At 33.6% G+C, this 25,969-nt stretch overlaps 1 pseudogene; it reads left to right on the forward strand.

Moving 5' to 3' along the window:
* The window catches only part of LOC105307122, a 120,885-nt pseudogene that overhangs the window by 91,020 nt on the left and 3,896 nt on the right, over positions 1–25,969 (forward strand).

Below are 25,969 nucleotides of genomic sequence, written 5' to 3' on the forward strand. Positions count from 1 at the left end.
CTAATCTACTGTAAATTCCTTTAATGTATTCTTTATTTCAGTTATTGTATCCTGCATTTCTGACTGATTTTTTAAAATGATTTCTATGTTCTTTTTTATGTACTATTTCTTTGTTGAAGTTCTCATTGAAATAACTCATCCTTCCCTAATTTTATTGAGCATCTTTATAACCATTGTTTTGAATCTGCATCTGATGGATTGCTTGTTTTCATTTCATTAATTCTTTTCCTGTAGTTATCTTCTGTTCTTTCATTTGGGACATATTTCTTTGTTTTCTCACTTTGGCTGCCTCTATGTGTTTGTTTCTATATATTAGGTAGATTTGCTACATTTTACCGTCTTGGCTGGGTGTCCTTAGGTAGTAGGTGTCCTGTGGAGCCCAGTGGTGTAGTTTTCCTTGTTACCTATGCCAGGTCCTCCAGGAGTATCCATTATGTGGATTGTGTGTGTTCTCCTGTTGTAGTTGAGCTTTGATTGTTGTTGGCACACTTGTGGGTCGATTTTACTCTTAGGCTGACTGACTGTGAGAATTGGCTATGCCAACAAGGTATGAGCTGCTGTGTGGTGACTGACTACATGAAGTGGGATTTGCCCCAGCGGGCTCATGTTCCTGTTGAGACCACCCTTTGTGTGAGCCACTCGTGGCTAATCAGGTGGTGCTCTATTGTGGTCTAGGCTCAAGTCACTCCTCTTTAAAACACTACTAAACTAAAGTATACTCTCTTTCGGCCTCATAGCCTTTGGTTCTCTCACCTCTTTTATTGAGGTTACTAATAGGCATTCTCTATTCTCATTTTACTTTAGCTTTTAGCAGGATTCCACATGGGTCAAACTCCCACTTTCTTGAAATATTCTCTTTTTTGTGTTTTGTAAAAACTCAGTTTCTGATTATCCTCATACCTCACTGATTCCACTTTCTCAGTTTCTTTTGCAGGCTATTCTCATTGTTATATCAGTAAATGTCAGAGTTTCTCAATGATTTCTCTTCTCACTCTACTCTTTCCCTGATGATCTCATTCATTTTCACATACAGTTTCATTTACTGGCTGTACACATATAACTTATTAATTTATATCTCTCGCTTAAATATTTCCTCTGTGTTCTAGATCATATAGCCAACTGTTTCCTTGACATCCTCACTTGGATATCTCTCAGGATTCTTAAGCTTTTTGTGTCTAAAATTGAACTTTTGATTTTCTCTGTCAATCTGAATCCTATCTGTAGTCTTCTTCATTTCGATTAGTGTTACCGTTTTCTACCCCTTCTGCTCAAGCATGAATTCTTAGTGTTATCTTTTCTACACCCCTCTCTATTACACTGCCCTTTCTCCATGGCTATCTGATCACTAAATTCATTTCTCTGTGTGTCCTCTGCCATTGTCTTTGTCTAAGCTATCACCATCTCTTACTTGAAATACTAAAATGGTCTCCTAAATTTTCTTCTTATATCCAGTACAGATCATTTTGAACACTCTTTTTTACACTTCATCTAGAGTGATTTTTTAAAAGCATAAATCTGGTCAATCTATTTCAATCAACTAGTCTTAGCAAAAAAAAATTTGAAAAATGTTAACACAGCCTGAAACTTTGCATTATCTAACCCCGGTCTATTGCTCCAGTCTTAACAATAATATGATTTCCACTGTACTCTACAATTAAGTCACACAGAGTTTTCAGTTTTTCTAATGTACCATGCCTTCTTCTACTATAGGGCCTTAATAATGCTCTTTCTCTCTGTCTAGAATGGTTCTTTCCTTCCATGTAGCTAATGTCTGTTCATCCTTCATGTCTTATATTAGGTGTCACTTCCTTAGAAAAAAACTTTCCTTACTCTACGATTTAAAATGAGCTACATTGTCATAAAACCAGCTTCATTTCCTTCATAACACTTATTTCAAGTTGTAATTGTTCATTCATTAATGCAATTATTTGACTAATTGATCTGTCCCTGAGACATTGCACTGCACTGCAAGCTCCATAAGGCTCTAGACCTTTCTGACTTTACCTCCCCATTGTAACTCCAGTGTCTAGTACAGAATCTGGTATATATACATGCTCAATAAATATTGTGACATAATGAATGCTTATTAATGTAGAATGCTTTTTTTTTCTTTTTTAATTGATATGTAATTGACATATTAATATCTGGTACACAGCATAATGGTTCAATATTTGTAAATACTGTGACACGTTTGCTTCTTTTATTATCTGTCTTAAGAAAACATTAAAGCAACATGCCAAGAGGACTGTAATCCCCTTTTTAATGGATGATGAATAATAAGGACAAAATGATGTAACTGAGGTGATTGGCAGAATTTGAAATGAATATTTGTTACAGTACTTTGACTATGTGATTTGATTACTTCCTTCCATTTTTGAATTATAATGGTAGACTTTTTTAGGTTATATAAGATGACCTGGATTTTTGTATGCAATATTTCCCATTGATCTTTGTGAGAGAAAATCACAGCAGTTCTCTCTGGTGTTAGTGCAATTATCTTTCTGAATTTTAAATTAATGTTCTAAATTCTGATCATGGCAATATTAAGACATGTGCATACATACACACAAACAAACACAGACACACAGAAACACACACACACACATACCCGGAAAATATTTACGAACTAATTTCGTACGAAAAGAATGCAGCTTTTTGCTTCTAATTTTGTAGGGGATGACCATCCCTCTTCTTGTCAACTTATTAGATGTGACAACAAGAAGAGAGACCTCTCCAATTGTGAGTGAACAAATTCTGGCTTGGGTAAAATGCTTATATATCATTTAGATAATCTTGTTGACTAAAACTAACCGCTATGTGTTAGGTCTGTTTATATTTGGATCTTTTTCCTAATAAAAGGACACATGCTTTTTGGACTTCAGAATAGGCTTTATTATTATTTTTTTGAGCTAACTGAAATTTAAAAATTAAGAAATCAGTTATTCTAGTAAGAGGTAGACACAATGAAAATATAGATTCTAGCCTTGTGCTGTTACTACCCAGCTTCCACATTATCTTAGGAAAGTATTTTCAATTCTTTATGGCCTTGGTTTCCTAATCAATAAATTAAAATGGCAGTTTACATGACCTCTGAAGGCTTATTCAGGTTGAATAATCTACAAATTATAAATACATTTACTACAAATTATGATTATGAGTATTTTTGGTTTCTTTATCATACTAATTATTTTTATATTAAATTTATTAGGGTGACATTGGTCAATAAAACAAGTTTCAAGAGTACAATTCAATAATATGTCATATGTATATTGCATTGTATGTTCACCGCCCAAAGTTAAATTTTTTTCTGTCACCATATATTTGACCCCTTTACTTTATCTGCTTCTCCCTTCCCCCCTTCCCTCTGGTAACCACTGAACTTAAAATTAGACTGAATTATTCAGTCACTTAGTTTATTTTCTATTTAATATTATAAAGCAATTGCTTATAAGTTGACTTGTGTAGCCCATATTAAAAATTGCTTTCTTAGGGTATTTTAATCTTTGGTGGAGTTTTGTTATACCATCAAGGGTTGAGAAAGTTAAAGTTGTTAATAGTAAAATTACAAAAATATACTCTCCAAAATAGGGTTTCAAAATTACCCAGAATTGAGAGGAAAATTATGTACTTTTACATTAGAAGTAAGGAGAAGATCAGAAAAATCTAAAGAAGTAAACTCTATATTACTGGGTTTTATCTTCTTACAGAAATAAAACTTGAACTGTCGTTTATCCCAGTTGGGCTGTTATAAAATATAACAATAAAAATATTGAAATAAAACATTAAGAGTGATTTCAAGATACTCTTAGATCCATTTTTAAATATTTTAATTTTTTTTCAATTATATTTGACATACAATATTACATTAGTTTCAGGTATACAACACAGTGATTAGACATTTATATAACTCTGGAAGTATCACCCCAATAAATCCAGTATCCATCTGAAACCATACATAGTTATTATAATACTATTGATAATATTCCCCATGCTATACTCTATATCTCCATGACTATTTTGTAACTACCAATTTGTACTCCTTAATCCTCTCCCCACACCCATACCCCAACCCCACAATCTGAGAAACATCGAAATACTCTCTGTATCTATGAGGTTTTTCTGTTGTTTATTTGTTTATTTTGTTCTCTGAATTCCACATATGGCATTTGTCTGTTTCCATCTGACTTGCTCCTCTCAGCACAATACACTCTAGGTTCATTTAAGTTGTTGTAGATGAGAAGAGTTCATTCTCTTTTATGGCTGAATAATAGTCCATTCTATATATACCACCTCTTCTTTATTCATTCATCCATTGATGAACACCCAGGATGCCTCCATATCTTGGCTGTTGTGAACAATGCTTTAATGAACATGTGGAATCACATGTCCCCTCAAAGTAATGTTTTGGGTTTCTTCAGATCAATACCCACAAGTGGAATAACTGGATCCTGCTTTGTTTCTTGTTATAGCCTTTGTTTAAAGTCTATTTGATCTTGTATGTCTCCTGGTCTTAGTAGAGTGGCCTTATACAGTCGTTGCGCTGTGAATTCAGTGGCACAGTCTTCCCTGATTACCTGAGCTGGGTGCTCCAGGTGTGTCCTTTATATGGTTTGTGTGTTCCTTCCTGTTGTAGTTGATCCTTGGTTGCTATTTGCTCATCAGTGGGAGGGATTGACCCTTAGGCTGATTGGTTGTAATGACTGGCTATGACCAATAGAGGAGCTGTTGTGCAGTCACTGACCTTACAGAGGAGGCTTCGCTTTGGCAGGACTCTGATGCCTGCCCTGTCTGCCCTTTGAGTGTTTTGTCCTCAGATGTGACCCTAGGTGATGCTCTGGCGCAGAATGAAGCCAGTCACTGGGCATGCAGTATGGGGCCTCCTGGGAAGGGCCCTGCTGCAGGCCAAGTTCAGCTGTAGCCTGTGTCCTGCCAGGGATCACCTGACATGAGGCACCAAGCAATCCACAGACAGCCACCACCCATGCTGCCTTGGAAGTGCCTCAAGAAATCAAGCCACAAACTGAGGTCAGCTGCCACTAGTGCTAGGCTTGAGGCTGCTCAGCAAGAGGTATGGGTATGGTGAGGGCAGATGCTGCTTATTCAATTTATGTGAATCTTTGAGAGATTTTAGGAAAGTCTGCAGCATGAGCTAAGATGGGCTGTTTGTATGGAAAAGCCACTGGAAGGGGTTTGGGTGGGCCCACAAGTTGGGAGGGGTAGGGATCAGGGAATCACCAGGATGGGGTGACCAGTGTTAGTGACACTGATGGAGACTCAGGTATGTTGCCCTACTTGGCCTGCAAGCCAAATAGGGGATGGCTCAACAAAGGAATAATGCCTTCTGCCAGCATTTCTGTTTGTGAGAGAGCTGCCATTCCTGCCCTCGCCCTGAAGCCAGACAACTTAGTTCATCCCCATATGTCCCTGGCACCTTTTGAGCTGCTGCCCCAGAGCTGATGCTTAGAGTGAGTGAGTCTGTCAGCAAGTAAGTCCCTGCATGATCTCCTTAAGAGGAAAGTCTGTGACGTCCTCAGCTCTCCATCTCATTCAGCCACAATCTCCATTGTTTTTCACAGCTGGAAGTTGTGGGGGCTTCTCTTTCTGGCACTGGAAGCCTGGGCTGTGGATCCCAGTGTGGGGCCTTGACTGCTCACTCTTCTGGGGGGATCTCTGCAGCTAAGATATTTCTCCCGATTCTCAACTGCTACTCATAGGTGTGGGACCAGCCTATTTCACATCTCTGCCCCTCCTATCGATTTTGAGGTGGCCTCTTCTGTGCATCCCCAGTTGTAAGATTTCTGTTCAGCTAGATTTTAGGTGACTCCCAATGATGGCTATTCTGTAGTTTGTTTGTAATTTTGATGTGGTTGTGAGTGTAGGCAAACAGTTTATTTACTCTGCCATTGTGACCAGAAGCTCACCCTTAGATTTATTAATATTGAGAAAATCTGAATTTTAATCACAGAAGAGATCATTCAGTTTCTATCTTCCTTCTAACTTCAATGTGGCACAGTCAATACTTTTCTGGGATATATTTTCAGCACATATAATGGCTTTCTACATATAAAACACATAAGTTTTATTAATAATTATGTCTCAGAATGTGTACACGTGAATATGACCAATTCAATTCTTTACATTCTTTTTCTCAAATTTTAACAGTTGATTACTCAAGTTATAAAAAGAAATATGTTGAGAATTTTATTGTAATAGTATGACCTTTTTAGGTTATTTCGAAGAAACTTCATGTTTTCGCTCTTATTCCTACCATATGAATGACTTTTAATGACTGCATAATGTATATTACATTGATAAGAAAAAGTTATTTAACCAATTTATAAAACTAAATCTAACTTTATTTTCTTTTTCAACTTTTCTACTTTAAAAATGTCAAGCATACAGAATTTCAAAAATAGTTCAATGAATAATTATATACTCTTTACCTGTATTCATTAATTGGTATATTTCTCATGTTTGCTTTACCACTCTCTGTCTATATATGTACATATTATTATTGTTTTTTTTTCAGAATCATTTGACTAAGTTGCAGACATCTGAGTATTTAACTTCTAAATACTTCAGCATGCATTCATATTTCCTACAAAAAAGGACATTGGATATATCAAACTACAGTTTACTAAATTCAGAAAGTTTAAAATTGATACAATAGTGTTATTATATAAGTTCAAATTAAAAAATATGTCAAATAACATTTTTCTCCTGATCTAGGATCATGCATTTCATTAGTTGTTGTATCTTTTTATTTTTTAAAAATTAATTAATTAATTTTTTAATTGAAGAAAATATTCAAATTTGTTTTTTTCCTCATCTACCTCTACCCTCCCCACTACCCCATCCACCCTACTCTCTGATAACCACCAGTCCATTGTCCATGTCCATGAGCCCCTGTTTGTTTGTCCTGTTCGTTTGTTGCTTTGAGGTTTATATCCCACATATAAGTGATGTCATGTGATTTTCAACTTTTTCTGTCTGGCTTATTTCGCTTAGCATGATTATCTCGAGGTCCAACCTGGTTGTCGCAAATGGCGGTATTTCATCTCTTCTTAGAGTTGAGTAATATTCCATTGTATATATGCACCACAACTTCTTTATCCAATCACCTGTCATAGGACACTTCAGTTGCTTCCATGTCCTGGCCACTGTGAATAATGGTGCTATGAACATCACTGTGCAAATGGGTTTTGAAGTCTTTGGGGTAAATACCCTGTAGAGGGACTACTGGATCATATGGTAGATCAATTCTTAGTTTTTGAGGAACCTCCATACTGTTTCTCATAGTGGCTATACCAATTTGCAGTCCCACCAGCACTGTATGAGGGTTCCTTTTTCTCTGCATTCTCTCAAAAATTTGTTACTATTTGTCCTGTTGATTACAGATATTCTAACAGGTGTGAGATGGTATCACATTATGGTTTTGATTTGCATTTCCCTAATAGCTAGCAATGTTGAGCATCTTTTCATATATTTGCTGGCCATTTCGATGTGTAATAGCCCGCTGAAATATGAAAGGGTTAAAGAATAATTAAAACCTGAAACTGGACAAAAGAAGTCTATAACTTAGGCCTAGTTTCTGGAACCCCTAACCACATTCTGTTAATCATGAAACTTGTAACAATGAGCTCATACGCTAACTGCCAATTTTAGCCTGTGTAACCCTGCTTGCTTGCGTGGCATGAAAAATAATCAATTGTATATAAGCTGAAAATTACTGTTTGGCCATCGCCCATGGGAACATAGGCGGTCACCCATAGGAACATAACATTCTGACACAAGCTTTCTGCTTCTGTACTTCCCGCTTGCACACCTGGCCAGTGGGTTGACAGGTAGTGAATAGGAGAAAGATCGACCTTTGTGTTTAAGACAGAATGAGGAATGGGATTTGGGGCTTAAAAACCTTGTATCTTAGTATTTCGTGGCTGCTCCTTTGCAAGGACAGCCGCCGGCTAATAAACTGTCTCCTGGTTAAGAGCACTCAAGTTGGGTCTGGTTATTCTGGACACAACAGATGTCGTCTTGGGAGAAGTGTCCGTTTAGGTCCTCTACCCAGTTTTTGATTGGATCGTTTTTTTTTTTTCGTTATTATTGAGTTATATGAGTTCTTTGTATATTTTGGATATTAAGCCTTTATTGGAGGCGATGCTTGCAAATATATTTTCTCATTCGGATGGTTGTCTCTTTACCTTGTTGACAGTTTCTTATGCTGAGCAGAAGCTTTTCAGTTTCATGTAGTCCCATTCATTTATTTCTTCTTTTACTTCCATGCCTTTGAGGTCACATTCATAAGATCGTCTTTAAGTCCAATGTCCTTGAGTTTAGTTCCTATGTTTTCTTTCGTGCATTTTATTGTTTCAGATCTTATATTTGAGTATTTAATCCATTTTGAGTTAATTTTGGTGTGTGGTGGTAGACAACAGTCTAGTTTCATTCTTTTGCAAGTGGCTTTCTACTTTTCCCAGCACCATTTATTGAAGAAGATTTCCTTTCTCCACTGGATGTTTTTGCCTTCTTTGTCACAAATTATTTGCCCATATAAATATGAGTTTGCTTCTGGACTCTCAATTCTGTTCCACTGGTCAGTGTGTCTGTTTTTCTAACTATACCATGCTATTTTGATTACTGTCATTTTGTAGTATAATTTGAAGTCATGCAGAGTGATGCCTCCAGCCTCATTCTTTTTGCTCAGGATGGCTTTGGCAATTCAGGGTCTTTTATGCTTCCATACAAATCTGATGATTTTTTGTTCCATTTCTTTAAAAAATGCTGATGGGATTTTAATGGGAATTGCATTAAATCTGCATAATACTTTAGGTAATATGGTCATTTTACCTATGTTGATTTCTCCAATCCAAGAAAACAGAATATCTTTTTTATTCTTTGTATCTTCTTCAATTTCTCTCAATAAGGTCTTATAATTTTCATTATATAGGTCCTTCACATGTTTCGTTAGATCAATTCCTAGTTATTATTTTCTTTTTTGCAATTGCAAATGGAATCACATTTTCCAATTCTTTTTCTGACACTTCATTATTAGAGTATAAGAACACTATGGATTTTTGAACATTGATTTTGTATTTAGAAACTTACTGTATTTGCTTATTGTTTCTAGTATTGTTCTTGTGGAGAATTTAGGATTTTCTATATAGAGAATCATGTCATCCACAAATAGTGATAGTTTGACTTCTTTGTTTCCTACTTGGGTGCCTTTTATATCTTTCTCTTGCCTGATTGCACTCGCTAGGACCTCTAATGTTATATTAAATAACAGTGGCGATGGTGAACAGTTTTGCCTTGTTCCTTATCTTAGAGGGAAGGTTTTTAGTTATTCACTATTAAGTACAATTTTGCTTAAGTGTTTGTCATAGATAACTTTATTATGTTAAGGTACTTTCCTTCTATACCAATTTTGTTAATGGTTTTGATCATAAATAGATGTCGTATCTTGTCAGAGCTTTTATTGCATCTATTGATATGATCTCACGATTCTTATTCTTTAATTTATGTGGTGTATCACATTAATCGATTTGTATATGTTGAACCATCCCTGTGCCCCTGGGGTGAAGCCCAGTTGATCATGGCATATAATCTTTTTAAAATGTTGCTGTATTCGTTTTGCTAATATCTTATTTAGGATTTTTGGATCTGACTTCATGAGAGATATCGGATTATAGTTTTCATTTTTTTGTGTTATTTTTGCCAGGTTTTGGTATCAGGGTAATACTGGCCTCATAAAATGAGATGGAAAGTATTGCCTCCTCTTCAATTTTTTGGAAGAGTTTCAGGAAAATACGTATTAAATCTTCTTTGAATATTTGGTAGAATTCCCTGGTGAAGCCATCTAGTCGTGGACTTTTACTTTATGGTAGGTTTTTGATATTTGTTTCAAATTCCATACAGCTGATCGGTCTTTTTGGATTTTCCAGTTCTTCTTGATTCAGGTTAGGAAGGTTGTATTTTTTCTCGGTACCGCTCTATTTCTTTTAGCTTACTAAATTTGGTGTTATATACTTTTTCATAGTATTCTTGTGTGATCCTTTGTATTTCTGCAGTGTCTGTCATAATTTCCCTTCTTTCATCCCTGATTTTGTTTATTTATGTGCTTTTTTAAATTTTTCTTTAGTGATTCTAGCCAGGGGTTTGTCAATTTTATTAACCTTCTTGAAGAATCAGCTCTTTGTTGCATTTATTTTTTTCTATTGTGTTTTTGTTTTCAATGTCATTTATTTCTGCTCTTATTTTGATTATTTCTTTCCTTCTGCTCACTTTAAGCTTCATTTGTTCTTTTTTTTTTCTAGTTTTCGTTTTAAGATGAAGGGTTAGGTTGTTCATTTGGGCTCATTCTCATTTTTGGAGACAGGCCTATGATGATATGAACTTTCCTCATATGACGGATTTTGTGTGTCCCAAAAGTTTTGATATGTTTTACTATCATCATCATTCGTTTCTATGTATCTCTTGATCTTTCTTTTTATTTCTTCTCTGACCCAGATATTCTTCAGTAGTGTGTTGTTTAATTTATATGTATTTGTTCTTCCTGCTTTCTTTTTGCAGTTGATCTCTAGTTCAAAGCATGATGATCAGAGAATATGGTTGGTATAATTTCAACCCTCTTATATTTGTTGAGGCTATCTCTGTTTCCCAGTATGTGGTCAATCCTTGAGAATGTTCTATATGCACTAGAGAAGAATGTATAAGCAGTTGTTTTGAGATAGAAGGCTCTGTAAATGTCAATGGTGTCCAGTTGTTCTAATGTGTCATTTAACGTTGTTATTTCCTTATTGATTTTCTGTTTGAATGATCTGCCCATATCCAACCGTGGGGTACTTAGTTCCCCATTTATGATAATGTCTTGGTCTGGTTCTCTCTTTCATTATGTTGGTAATTGCTTTATCTATTTTTGGGCTCCCTGATTGGGAGCATAGATATCAATAAGTGTTATGTCTTCTTGGTGCATGCTTTCCTTTATCATTATGAAGTGTCCCTCAGTATCTTTCTTTACCTTTTTTATTTTGATGTCTATTTTGTCTGATATTAGTATCACTACTCCTGCTTTTCTCTGAATGCCATTTGCTTGAAATATCATTTTCCACCCTCAGGATGGCTTTGGCAATTCAGGGTCTTTTATGCTTCCATTTTTTTCTGCACGTGCCTAATATCCATTCCCCTTTATTAATTTGGATCTTTGAATCCTTCCCTTTTCAGTCATTGTTGTCTCAATTTGTTCCTATGTATGCTGAATGTTCATTACTATCTTCGTATCACAAATCTCTTCTTATAATTTAAGCTTATAATGCCTTGTTTTTAGTAAGGGTTGCACTCCTCTACTTCTATATTCCTGTTAGTCACCTTACTCCTATTTATGTATTTTTTTTGTCATCTTGTTTTAGGTGAACTGACCCCTTTCAGTATTTCCTGTAATACAGGCTTCATAGTGGACAATTCCCTGAATTTTTGTATATCTGGAAAGGTCTTTATTTCTCCTTCATATCTAAAAAAGAGCTTAGCTGGAAACATTATTCTTGGCTGGTATTTTTTTCACTTAATATTTTGAATATTTAATTCCATTCCTTTCTGGCTTGTAAGGTTTGTGCTAAGAAGTCCGATGATAATCTAATGGGTTTTCCTTTATACTTTAATATCTTCTTTTTCCTGGCTGCCCAGAGAATTCTGTCTTTGTCATTGATTTTTGATAATTTTAATACAATGTGTCTTGGTGAAGGCTTTTTTGGGTTGAGATAATTGGGTATTCTGTTCACTTCTTGAATTCCAAGCTCCAGCTCATTCCTTAGATTTGGGAAGTTCTCATCCACTATTTATCTGGAAATGCTTTCTAGTCCCTGCTCCTTTTCCTTTCCTTCGATAATGCCCATTATTCTTATGTTTCTTCTCCTGATGGTATCAGCTAGTTCTTGTATTTCTCTTTCATTATTTTTCATTGTGCGGTTTCTCTCTACTTCCTTCTGATTTATTTCTAGGTTTCTGTCTTTAATATCACTGATCCTTTACTCCATTTGGTCAACTCTATTTCCCAAGCTTTCTATTTCATTTTTCAACTCTTTCTGTGTTTGTTTGTTTGTTTGTTTATTTGTTTTTATCTCCAGAAGTTGTATTCTGTTCTTTTTGAGGCTTTCAATCTCTTTGCAAAGAACTCATTTTACTCATTTATTTGTTTTTCAATTCTTGAAATTGTTGATATGATTTGTTTTGGATCTTACTGAGTTTTTTTCAGAAGTACCATCCTGAATTGTCTGTCATTTAAGTCACATATTTCTATATCTGTAAGATTATTTTCTGGAGATTTTTCTCTTTCTTTCTGAGATGTCTTCCCACCTTGGTTTTTATGGTGTTTAATGGACTATTTCTTCTCCTTGGTATTAATAGAAGTGTATTCTGCTTTTTTTCCAGAACAATTTATTATATAAAGGTATCTCTTTAGCCTGTTATGAAGAAAGTGTTTTTCTTTTGGTTTCCAATAGGTGGCACTTAAACTTCTTGGATTTCTGCTTTGTGTAAAGCCTTAATAATTCCTATCTTTTCCTTATAGATGTTTAATCACACTTTCTACCCTATCTCAGTCCCTGTCAGTGTTAGCGACAGTTTTGGTAGCATTTGCTCAGATTCCACTGTGGCTCCATGATGTTTTCTCTCAGCATTTATTGGGGAGGGGCCCTCTGGGTTAGGGGATATGGGCTGTGACTCAGCCTTCGTTTTGCAACCAGGGCCGGTAAAAATCAAGTTTTGTTTTTCTGCCGTACCTCTTCTCTGCTTTCTGCCCTGATGACTGGGCCCTGCCATTGGCTGCATGGAGCTCATAGCTTTCCCTGGAAGAGTTGTTCTGGGAACTCACTGCACCTTCTCCCTCCCTTTTCTCCTACAGGGAGCTTGACTGCGAGGGGCAACTTCTTTGTTTCTCCCAGTCCACAACTTGACAGCTGGGGTTCTGACCTGCGCTAGCTTTTATGCGCAGATCCTATGCTCAGGCTTGCTGGTCTGCAGTTTGTGTATTTTTGTTGATTTTTAGATGTTCAGTTTATTGTTGTTTCAAGGGGAGAGATCTGGAGATGTCTCTCACTCTGCCATGTTTCTTCAAACTCCCTCGTAGTTTTATGCAATGAATTTGTATGTGGAGGAGCTACACACACAGACTAAAATCTTGATAGTTGCACAGATCTGTGTCATCTCCTTTCTTTCTTCTCCTTGGTCTCATTAATTCTATACAAATATCTTTTCCTTCAGAGTAAACACCATCTCTATCAAGCCCCATTAATTTTGGGGTCCAATTGTTTTCTTAGATAAAAATTGCAATTTTTGTTTGTTTGTTTTGTTTTGTTTTGTTTTCTGAGCCTGATACTACCACATATTGTCTCCCTGAGCAAATTTCAGATTAACAACTTGTGGCTGGAGTCAAGGTGGCCTTAGACTTTTGGAAGGTCACAATATTCATTTTAATATGTAAAAATTTTCAAAAGACGTAGACCTTAATAATGTCTCTCAGATTGCAGTGTAGCTTTTTTTTTTTTTTAAATGAACTTATTAACCAGAAATATGTATTTAGTTGAACATTTTTTTGCTCAGGTATTGTGAAATTATGATTTAACATGTTTATTTTTCATTTTGTGAATTTATTATGTAAGTATAAATTCTGTTTCTCTAAGCAAATATTTAACAAAGGTGTTCATTCCTTGTCCTATCCATTGACATAAACTACATAAATGACCTCTTCTTTCATGGCCTTTTCTAAAACATAGGCCCTGCTTGGCCCTTTTTTCTGCTTTTGGTGCACAGGTTTTTTTCTTCATAGTCTGTGTTTCCCTTGGCTTGGTTTACTCTAGTGGGATAAATCTATAGCTTTAATTTCCTCATAGGTATATATTTGAAATTAAATAAGAATCTACACCTTAGATTTATTTTTCCCTTTAAGAAAAGTAATTTGGAGTAGGAAGTTGTGAACCAGTTCTGGGACCTCCTGACTAGAGTGTAAAAGTACTGAAAAATGTCAGTAATTTTCTGGAATTTTTATTTTATTTGTTTCTTGAACAGATTGGAATATTTCAACAGCAGATATCTGCAGAAGATTTTGTTCAGAGAATATGACCAGCCCAAATGGAGCATTGTACTTCTTCATGAAAAGCTTGAAAGAAAACATGCTATTGAACCGGCAGAACCAGGCCAGTTAATATACATACCATCTAATGCATCTTTGCTGTAACTGTGTGTGGGTGTGTGTGCATGCATGCATGTATATATGTTATAATAGGATTATAACATATAATTTGTTTAGAGAGATATCACAGAAAAAATATAGAATTAATCACAATTTCTGCCCTTTAAAGCACAGTTTGTCTTTCCCTGTGTCTCCTGGAAAAATATGAAAAACTCAGACAAGATTACGCATGTTTGAATTGTTTAGCATGGAGTGGTGAACAGAACTTAATGGGATAAATTCTTTCTATGAAACTTTATTTTCTAAAAGTTTAAAAAGGTTATCTATCTCTCAAGAAGTATGTTTGTATTTTTTATTTCATTTAGAGACTAATGTTAGGTAAAATAATTCATCATTAGCTTTTGTTGGTTAAAGACTGGGCTATGTTAGAAGGTATTTAGTTTATTCTTTCTGGGCAGAATGAATAGAGAAAAAAATATGTAAGTTGAAAGTTTCCTTGCTTTAGGTCTTTAGGAAATTGTTAGGAGAAAGTAGAAAACTTGAAAAGGGAAAACATAAAAAAAGGAAAGAAATAATGGAAGAAAATAATGTTTCTGTAATTAATTATTTTCTCTATGTGACATTTGAGTAGGAATTTGGTGTTTTTCTACATCATAAGATTTTTTTTTGAGGGGGAGGTTCTTTTGATTAAATTTTTATAGATTTTTAAAAATGTTTTTGTAATTTTTCAAATACAGTTGACATACAATATTATATAATTTTCAGGTGTTTTAGTACTGCAAGCGTAATTCATTTTAACTGGTATGAAGTAATTATAGTTGCTTATTTAGCCCAGGACAATAGGATTAACTACCATATCTTTGAACCCATCTTTTTCAACCAGTCAGTGCTATATGTGACAGAAATACATTTCACCAATGGATAGCTCATTTCTCTATTTTACATTCAGAAATAAAGGCTTAACAACTTACTCCTTGTTTAACAGTTAGTAATTGGTTAGAACCATATGTAACCCTTAAAGTGATATATACAGTATGTGTTGACATAGAACTTTATCCAGGGCACAATGTTGAGTGGAATAAGAAGCTTAAAAAAATTGAAAGTATAACAACTATTTTTTTTTTTTTGTATAAAATATAATTTACATACCTGTATCTGTATATGTGCATAAAAATTCTGGAAATGCATACACCAATAGTTAAGTGTAGTTTAAGTGATGAGATTATTTGATTTTTGTATTATTCTTTATATTTTTATATATTCTGGTGTATGTATTATTATTTTTATAACTAGAAAAAAATTGTAAAGGCATTTATAAAGAGCAATTGTCAGAATCGAAAACAAAACAGAACTTCAGGTAAAAATAAAAAGCATCCCAAGCTCCACAATATCAGATTGGGTATACTTTGGGTTCCAAACAACTTACCAAAGAGATACCTTTTCAAGAATAAGTTAGCAAATAATCACTGGTATAGGATATCAAAATATATTACAAAATTTTTTTTGTTGTTTTAAGACATTATTAATTAAAATAGATCATGTTTTCATTGTTGAGTTTTTGACTTGCCTTTTTAAGGTGAACAGAAAGATCAACTAAAATATTTTCCCATATAAATTATCTCAGCAGAATCTTATGCATTTGGGGTGGGCTAGCTATGGAGAATGAAAAACAAGTAACAATTTTATACTATAAATGCTTGAATAAATTAGGCTTTGGATGTATCATGCTGCCTGACTTCAAATTATACTACAAAATGACAGTAATCAAAATGACACGGTATTGCCAGCAAAACAGACACACACACCAATGGAACAGAATTAAAAGTCTAGAAGTGAACCCATATTTATATGGGCATATAATTTTTGAGAAAAAAGCCAAAAACACACAGTAGAGAAAGAAAAGCCTCTTCAATAAATGGTGCTGAGAAAACTGGAAAGCCACCTGCAGAAGAATGAAACTAGACTGTTGTCTATCACCACACACCAAAATTAACTCAAAATGGATTAAGGACCTAAATATAAGACCTGAAACAATAAAATGCATAGAAGAAAACATAGGAACTAAACTCAAGGACCTTGGACTTAAAGAGTTTTTTATGAATTTGACCTCCAAAGCAAGGGAAGTAAAAGCTAAAATAAAGAAATGGGACTACATCAAACTAAAAAAACTTCTGCTCAGCAAAAGAAATCGTCAACAAGGTAAAGAGAGAATCATCCTAATGGGAAAATATATTTGCAAGCAACACTTTTGATGAGGGCCTAATATCCAAAATATATAAGGAACTCATACAACTCAATAACAACAACAACAAATAAACAAATGATCCAATCAAAAAATGGGCAGAGGACCTAAACAGATACTTCTCCCTTGAGGACATACAAATGTCCAACAATATATGAAAAAATGCTCAATATTCCTAGCTATTAAGGAAATGCAAATCAAAACCACAATGAGATATAATCTCACGTCTGTTAAAATAGCTATAATCAACAGGACAAGTAATAACAAATGTTGGAGAGGATGCAGAGTAAAATGAACCCTCATACACTGCTGGTGGGACTGCAAATTGGTACAAACAGTATGGTAAACAGTATGGAGGTTCCTCAAAAAACTAAGAATTGATCTACCAGATGATCCAGCAATCCCTCTACTGGGTATTTACTCCAAAGACTTGAAAACCCATATCCCAAAAGATATTTGCACACCGATGTTCATAGCAGCATTATTCACAGTGGCCAGGACATGGAAGCAACCAAAGTGTCCTACGATAGATGATTGGATAAAGAAGGCATGGTACATATTTACAATAGAATATTACTCAGCTCTAAGAAGAGATGAAATACTGCCATTTGCGACAACCTGGATAGACCTCAAGATAATCATGCTAAGCGAAATAAGCCAGACAGAAAATTTTGAAAATCACATGATATCACTTATATGTAGGATATAAACCTCAAAGCAACAAATGAGCAGGACAAACAAACAGAGACTCATGGACATGGACTATAGACTAGTGGTTACCAGAGGACAATGGACTAGTGGTTACTAGTGGAGTGGAGGATGAGTGGGGAGGTAGAGGGAGTAAAGGGGGTCAAATATAGGGTTTAAGAGGAGGATGAAGTGGGTAAAAAGATCAAATATATGGTAGCTGAAAGAAGCTGGACTTTGGGTGGTAAGCACAGAATAGAATATACAGATGTCAAATGATAATGTACACCTAAAAAGAATATAATTGTATTAACCAATGTTACCCCAATAAACTTAATTAAAAAAATAAAATAAATTAGAGTGACACCAAAAATAAATATTAGACTTTGGATATATTTAGGAAAAATATTACCATTAGTATTTTTTTTTATCAAACCCAGTCTACATAATTAAAACACAATTGAGGGCTCAATATAAATTTGATGTTTCTGATAAGTATTTATACCAATTCTGATTAATTTGAGACCCTAAAAATGAATTCCGTTTTATCTAAATTACACAGATCACCTCTCATCATTGTGTGAAATGACCACTGACATTTAAATTTCCCTTCGATTTAATAATATGTGACATTAATATTAAGATAATAAATATACTAAGTATTTAGGATTTTATATGCCCTTATTAATTGTAATATCTTACATAATATGAATGGAGAGTAAATCTTTAATTTCATGATTATCACAAAAAATATTTTAAATTTTTATATATGGGAAAAGCCAGTTCATTATTATTAGATGGTAGCATACTTAAAAATCTCAAAGACACTTTATACCCATTAGAACAGCTATTATTAAAATGAAGAAAGATAAAAACAAAATAATAGGAGTTGGCTAGGATGTACAGAAATTGGAATCTTTGTACATAGCTATTGGAGATGTAAAATGGTGCACCATTCTAAAAGAATTTTACCATATAATCGAGCAATTCCACTTCTGTGTATAAACCCAAAAGAAGTAAAAGCAGAGACCAAAACAGATATTTGTACACCCTTATTCATAGAAACATTATTTATAATAGACCAAATATGGAGGTTACCCAAGGGGCCATTGACCGATAAGCAGATAAACAAAATGTGGTATATACATACAGTGGAATATTATTCAGTACATAAAAGGAAAGAAATTCTGACACATGCTATTATATAGATTAACCTCGAAGACATTGTACTAAGTAAAATAAGCCAGTCACAAAAAGGCAAATACTGTGTGATTCTACTCACATGCAGTACCTAAAATAGACAAATTCATAGTGGCAAAAATTAGAATGGTGGTTTTCAGGGCCTGCGGGGAAGTGGGGAATGGAAAGTTTTCATTTAATGCATACAAAGTTTCAGATGGGGAAGATAAAAAAGTTGTGGCAATAGATGGTAGTGAGTATTGCACAAATACTGACTATATTTAATGCCACAAAACTATACACTTAAAATGATTTAAATGGAAAATAATCTCAAAGGCTATTTGAAATGCCAGTATGAAACAACATTATTCTGATGCATGGTCTCACTCATCATAGTCAACTTGAATTGCCATCGTCCTTGTATAATGAGTGAGTAAGTAATGTAAGTTAAATTTCAACAGGTATTTGATTTATATCTTTATTAAAGTTATTTTGGGGCATGTACTATCAACACTGTGTATACACTTATTTGTTTGTATACAGAATATACAGTGGTATGATTTTGTATAAGATTTTAGCACTCACAAACAGAACTATCCTTTGAAATATTTTTGCATATATATCTACTAGTCTAGATATATAAGTATATTTTTTAAATATTGAGATAAATGGGCTTGAAAGTAGAAATTCCCTGAATGCTGTATTTGCTACCCTTAAAGCTCAGATTTCTGCTTTTTCAGTGTGCTATTTTACATTCCTCACCATCTATACCACTCTCAATTAGTCTTTTAGAGCACCTTTGTAATGTATCTATTTATTGATACTTTAGCTTTAATAAGTGTGTTTATGGAATTTATGTGTATTTATGTGTGGAATGCCTATAAAAAATTCAGATATGTTTTGTTGTTGTTGTTGTTGTTGTTGCTGTTTTTGCAGCAATAGCCATGAAACAATCAAGTTAATCTCATCCCCAGCAACTCTGAATCAAGACTTTACGGATAATATTAAACAAATATTATCCACAAGTCTTTATAAAATCAAAAGAGTGGTAAGATTTTTTTTCAGTACATTTCACTTTATTAGTAACACAAATAGAATAAATCTACTTACTTTACTTTTTATAGTTCCAAATGAACTTTGTCCCCTACATATGTCACAGAAATATTGACAAGGTAGATGAAATGACAGGTCAGTCTTTTCAGTCACATTCAGACTTGTTACTGATAAGAAAATGCTTTAATATTTTCTGTTTAATTGTTGATGCAGTGCATTATGTGATGCTCACAACTCCTAAAATATACGAGAATTTCTTAAGTATACAATTTTTTTATAGTAAAACTATTTAGCATACTATAAAAATAGGTTATTTTATTTATTACATTAGTTTCCGTTACTAGAAAGCTGCCAAATTCCAAATTTAAAAAATTTAGACTATGTTAGAATATACCTGATATATCTAGTTTAAAGAGTATGCAATATTTCTTTTATAATTCCAAAATCTGAAAATTTCTAAGCACATTAGAATCCTTTTAAAATCCTATCTTTCATGCTTCTTAACTGAAAAAAAAAAATCTTGTCTTCATATGAGTATGTGCAAATCTCATTTTGAAATTTAAAAGTTTGCTTTTATAATAGAAACAGCTTGATTTAAACTTGGATATTTTTAGGTCATTGTTAAGACAATTTTTGCCTGTGTGAATTTTGCAACCCTGTATAAATAAATGCAATGAAAATGCCAACACAAATGTCAAAAGCATTGTGTTTGGTAGTGTGCTGGGTAACAGACTGTGTGATTGAGAGACTTACAGAATAGAGCTCAATATATATCTATAAATCACTTTGAGTTGTTGAGAGAAAAACTAGAAAATAATAAGTATACAATAATAATGAATAATACTTTTTTGATATAAATTTACACATAATCTAAATTATTTTCTCAAATTGGTATAACATTGTAATATCTTTGTTCTGTAGTTTCTCATTTATAAATACCACTTCTTTTATCGGCAATGTATGAGGGTTCCAATTTCTCCAAATCTTCATCAATACTTTCTTATCTTTCTTTTTAAAAAACGATAGCTACACTTAGAGGAGCAAAGTGATATCTGATTGTGGTTTTAACTGCATTTTGCCAATGACTAATGATGTTGAAGATCTTTCATGTGATTTTTGGCCATTTGTATATCTTCTATTCAAGTATTTTGCCTGTTTTTTAATTGAATTGTCTTTATATTGTTGACTTAACAAGTTCTTTATGTATTCTGAATATTAGAACTTTATCATATTGTAATCTGCAATTATTTTGTCACATTATATAGGTTGTTTTTTTTTATTTTTTTGATGATGTTCTTTGATATACAAACATTTTTAATTTTGATGAAGTCCAATTTCTGTATTTTTTCTGTATTGATCATAGTCCTGGTGTCATATCTAAGAATCAATTGCTAAATCCAAGACCATGAAGATTTAACTCTCTTTTTCCTGAGTTTTATTGGTTTAGCTTTTATATATAGGTTGTTGATCTTTTTTGAGTTAATTTTTGTCCATAGTGAGGTAGGAGTCCAAATTCATTCTTTGTTATCTGCTTACCCACTTCTATCAGCATCACTTGTTGAAAAGACTATTCTTTCCCTATTGACCGATCTTGGCATGCTTGTCAAAATTCAACTGGCCACAGATATATTTCACAACATGTAGTTTAATGTCATTGATCTGTATGTCTATCCTTATGCCAGTATCACAGTTTTGATTACCGAAACTTCCTAGTTTTTTCAATGGAAAAATGTGAATGCAATGTTGTTCTTTTTCAATACCGTTTAGGCTCTTAAGGGTCCCTTGTAATTCCCTAGGAAATTGAGGATTAGCTTTTCCATTTCTGCAAAAAGGCTATTGACTTTAGATAGGGATTGCATCAAATCTGCAGATTGCTTTGGGTAGTATTATCAGCTTAACAGCATTAAGTAACAATATTTTGCAGATTTCAAAATAAAAGTCTTTCACCTCCTTGGTTAAATTTATCACTAGGAATTTTATTGTTTTTTATTGTTTTTATTGTTTTAACTATAGTAAATGGTTCCCTTTCAGATCATTCATTGCAAGTATATAGAAACACGTGTGTTTTGAGCGTTGATCTTTTACCCTGAATCTTAGCTGAATTCATTTAGATCTAGTAGCTTTTTTGGTAGATTCTTTGCAATTTTATATACAGTATCATGTCATCTATGAATAGAGATAGTTTTGTTCTTGCTTTTCTAATTTAATTTTTTTTCATGACTTTTATTTTTTTTTGCTAATTGCTTTGACTAGAACTTCTAGTACAATGTAAATAACAGTGGTGAAAAGAAGTATCCTGGTCTTGTTCCTGATCTTAAGTGGAAAGCTATCTGATTTCACCATGGAGTATGATATTAACTATGGATTTTTTATAAAAGAGCTTTATCAGGTCGAGAAATTTCCTTTCTATACCTAGTGTTGTAAGTCCTTTTTATCATGAAAGAGAGTTAGATTCTTTAAAATTATGTTATTTTTAAAATTATGGTGACATTGGTTAACAAAATCCAGTAAGTTTCAAGTGTATGATTCAATAGTAAGTCATATACATAATGCATTGTGTTCACCGCCCATTGTTAAGTTTCTTTCTTTCACCACATATTTGACCCCTTTTTCCCCATCTAACTCCTCCCTTCCCCCTCACCACTGGTAACCACTAGTCTATTGTTCATGTCCATGAATCTCTGTTTGTTTGTCCTGTTCATTTGTTGCGTTTAGGTTTATATCCCACATATAAGTGATATCATGTGGTTTTCAACTTTTTCTGTCTGGCTTATTTCGCTTAGCATGATTATCTCAAGGACCATCCATGTTGTAGCAAATTGCAGTATTTCATATCTTCTTAGAGCTGAGTAATATTCTATTGTATATATGTACCATGGCTTCTTTCTCCAATCATCTATCATAGGACACTTCGGTTGCTTCCATGTCCTGGCAACCGTGAATAACGCTGCTATGAACATTAGTGTGCAAATATCTTTTCAGATATGAGTTTTCAAGTCTTTGGGGTAAATACCCAGTAGAGGGATTGCTGGAGTATATGGTAGATCAATTCTTATTTTTTTGATGAACATCTATACTGTCTTTTTTTTTTCCGTAGAGATTGTACCAATTTGCAATCTCACAAGCAGTGTATAAGGGTTTCTTCTTCACAGCATCCTCTAAAACACTTGTTATTATTTGTCCCGTTGACAACAGTTATTCTAACAGGTGTGAGATGATATCTCATTGTGGTTTTGATTTGCATTTCTCTAATAGCTAGCGATGTTGAGCATCCTTTCATATATTTGTTGGCTATTTGTATGTCTTCTTGGGAGAAGTGTCTGTTCAGGTCCTTTAATTGGATTGTGTGTTTTTTTGTTGTTGTTATTGAGTCATATGAGTTCTTTGTATATTTTGAATATAAGGCCTTTAAGAAAGCATTGCTTGCAAATATATTTTTCCTTTCAGATGATAGTCTCCTCGACTTGTTGACGATTTCTTGTGCTGTTCAGAAGCTTTTTAGTTTCATATAGTTCTATTCATTTAATTTTGCTTTTAATTCCCTTGCTTTTGAGGTCAAATTCATAAAATACTCTTTAAGTCTAAGGTGCATGTGTTTAGATTCTGTGTTTTTGTCTATGCATTTTATTGTTTCAAGTCTTCTATTCAGGTCTTCCATCCAGTTTGAATTAATTTTGGTGTGGTGATAGACAACAGTCTAGTTTCATTCTTTTACAGGTGGCTTTTCAGTTTTCCCAACACCATATATTGAAGAGGCTTTTCTTTTTCCATTGCATATTTTTGGCTCCTTTGTCAAAAAATCATTTGCCCATATAAATGGAGATTTTCTTCTGGACTCTCAGTTCTGTTTCACTGGTCCATGTGTCTGTTTTTCTGCCAGTACCATACCGTTTTGATTATTCTTGCTTTTCACTATAAATTGAAGTCGGCTGAGTGATACCTTCAGCCTTATTCTTTTTTCTCAGGATGGCTTTGGCGATTCTGGGTCTTTTATGCTTCCACACAAATCTCATGATTTTAATTTCTATTTCTTTAAAAAATGCTGATGGGATTTTGATGGAGATTGTACTAAGTCTGTATAATGTTTTAGGTAATATGGTCATTTTAGCTATGCTGATTCTTCCAGTCCAAGAACACGAAATTTCATTCCATTTCTTTGTGTCTTCTTCATTTTTTTAAATAGTGTCTTATAGTTTTCGTGTATTGGTCCTTTACATGTTCTGTTAAGTTTATTCTTTTTGTTGCAATTGCAAAATAAATTGTTTTTTCTCATTTCTTTTTTTTCTGAAAATTCATTATTAGTGTGTACGAATGCTATGGATTTTTTAACATTGATTTTGTATCCTGAAAATTTACTGTATTTGTTTATTATTTAGAATAGTGTTCTTGTGGAGTCTTTAGGGTTTTCTGTATAGAGAATCATGTCATCCGCCAATAGTGACAGTTTGACTTTTTCATTCCTGCTTGGATGCCTTTTATTTCTTTCTCTTGCCTGATTGTGCTCTATAGAACTTGAATATTAGGGGTGATAGCGGGCAGCCTTGTATTGTTCCTGATCTTAAAGGAAAGATTTTCGTTTTCATTTTTTTTTAGCATTAAATATAATGTTGGCTGATGGCTTGTCATATATGGACTTTACTACATTGAAGTACTTTCATTCTATACCTATTAAGGGTTTTGTTGGTAAATAGATACTCTATTGTGTTTAAGGCTTTTTTTGCATCTATTGATATGATCATATGATTTTTATTCTTCATTGTATTTATGTGCTGTATCACATTAATCAATTTGCATATGTTAAACCATCCTTGTGCCCCTGGGATGAAGCCCACTTGATCGTGTTGTATAATTTTTTAATATGTTGCTGTATATGGTTTGCAAGTATCTTATTTAGGATTTTTGCATCTGTGTTCATGAGAGATATTGGTCTGTAGTTTTCCTTTTTGTGTTATCTTTACCAGTTTTTGGTATCTGGGTAATGATAGCCTCATAAGATGAGTTAGGAAGTATTACCTCATCTTTGATTTTTGAAAGAGTTTGAGAAGAATAGGTATTAAATTTTCCTTGATTATTTGGTAGAATTCACTGTTGAAATCATCTGCTCCTGGACTTATACTTTTGTTAGGTTTTTGATGATTTTTTTCAATTTCTGTACCGCTCAGCAGTTTATTAGATATTCTAGTTCTTCCTGACACATTCTAGAAAAGTCGTATATTTTAAATAATTTGTCCATTTCTTCTAGGTTATTAAATTTAGTGTCATATACTTTTTCTAGTATTCTTTTAGATGCTTTGTTTTTCTGTGGCATTTGTTGTAACTTCTCCTCTTTCATCCCTGATTTTGTTTATTTGTGTTCTTTCTCTTTTTTCTTTAGCCAGTCTAGACAGAAGATTGTCAATTTTATTAAACTTCTCAAAGAACCAGCTCTTTATCGCATTTATTTTTTTCTATTTTTTTTTTGTGTGTGTTCAGTTTCATTTAATTATGCTCTAATTTTGATTATTTCTTTCCTTTTGCTAATTTTTAGTTTCATTTGTTCTTTTTCTTTTTTCTTTTCTTTTCTTTCTTTTTTTTTTTTAAGATGAAGTGTTAGATTGTTTAGTTGGGCTCATTCTTGTTTTTTGAGATAGGCCTGTAATGATATAAACTTTCCTGTTATGACCACTTTGTCACGTCCCAAAAGTTTTGATATGTTGTACTAACATTGTCATGCATTTTTATGTATTTCTTGATCTCTCTTTTTATTTCTTCTCTGACCGTTATTCTTCAGTAGCATGTTGTTTAATCTCCAATTATTTGTGGTTCTTCCCACTTTCTTTTTACAACTCATCTCCAGCTTCAAAGCATTAAAATCAGAGAATACGGTTGGTATGATTTCAACCATCTTATATTTGTTGAGACTAACTCTGTGTCCTAGTATGTGACCAATCCTTGAGAATGTTCCATGTGCACTAGAGAATAATGTTTAAGCAGCTGTTCTGGGATGACAGGATCTGTATATTTTTATTATGTCCAGTAGGTCTAGTATATCATTTAATTGTTATTTCCTTATTGATTTTCTGTTTGGATGATCTGTCCATATCTGACAGTGGGGTATTTAGATCCCCTACTATGATAGCGTTTTGGTCAGTTTCTCCTTTTAGTTCTTTTAGTAATTGCTTTATGTATTTCAGGGCTCCCTGATTGGGCGCCTAGATATTAATATGTGCTATGTCTTTTTGGTGTACGATTCCCTTTACCTTTATGAAGTGTCCCTCAGTAACTTTCTTTACCTTTTTTATTTAGAAATCTGTTTCGTTTGATATTAGTACCACTACTCTCTCATTTCTCTGAAAGCCATTTGCTTGAATTATCATTTTCCACCCTTTCACTTTGAGTCTACATTTGTCTTTGGAATTGAGATGTCTCCTGGAGGAAGCATATGTTTTTTTTGTTTGTTTGTTTGTTTTTCTGATCCAATCTGCAACTCTGTGCCTTTTCATTGATGAATTCAGGCCATTTGAATTTGGGGCGATTATTGAAATATGAAGTTTTTCTTAGCTATTTTATCCTTTATTTTCTGGTAGCTTGATTTTTCCATTGTTTTCTTGTCCTTGTGTTTCTGTCTGTTATTTTAATTTGGTGTT

This window comes from Pteropus vampyrus, unplaced genomic scaffold, assembly GCF_000151845.1.
Source record: "Pteropus vampyrus isolate Shadow unplaced genomic scaffold, Pvam_2.0 Scaffold477, whole genome shotgun sequence".
NCBI classification, from domain to species: Eukaryota; Metazoa; Chordata; class Mammalia; order Chiroptera; family Pteropodidae; genus Pteropus; species Pteropus vampyrus.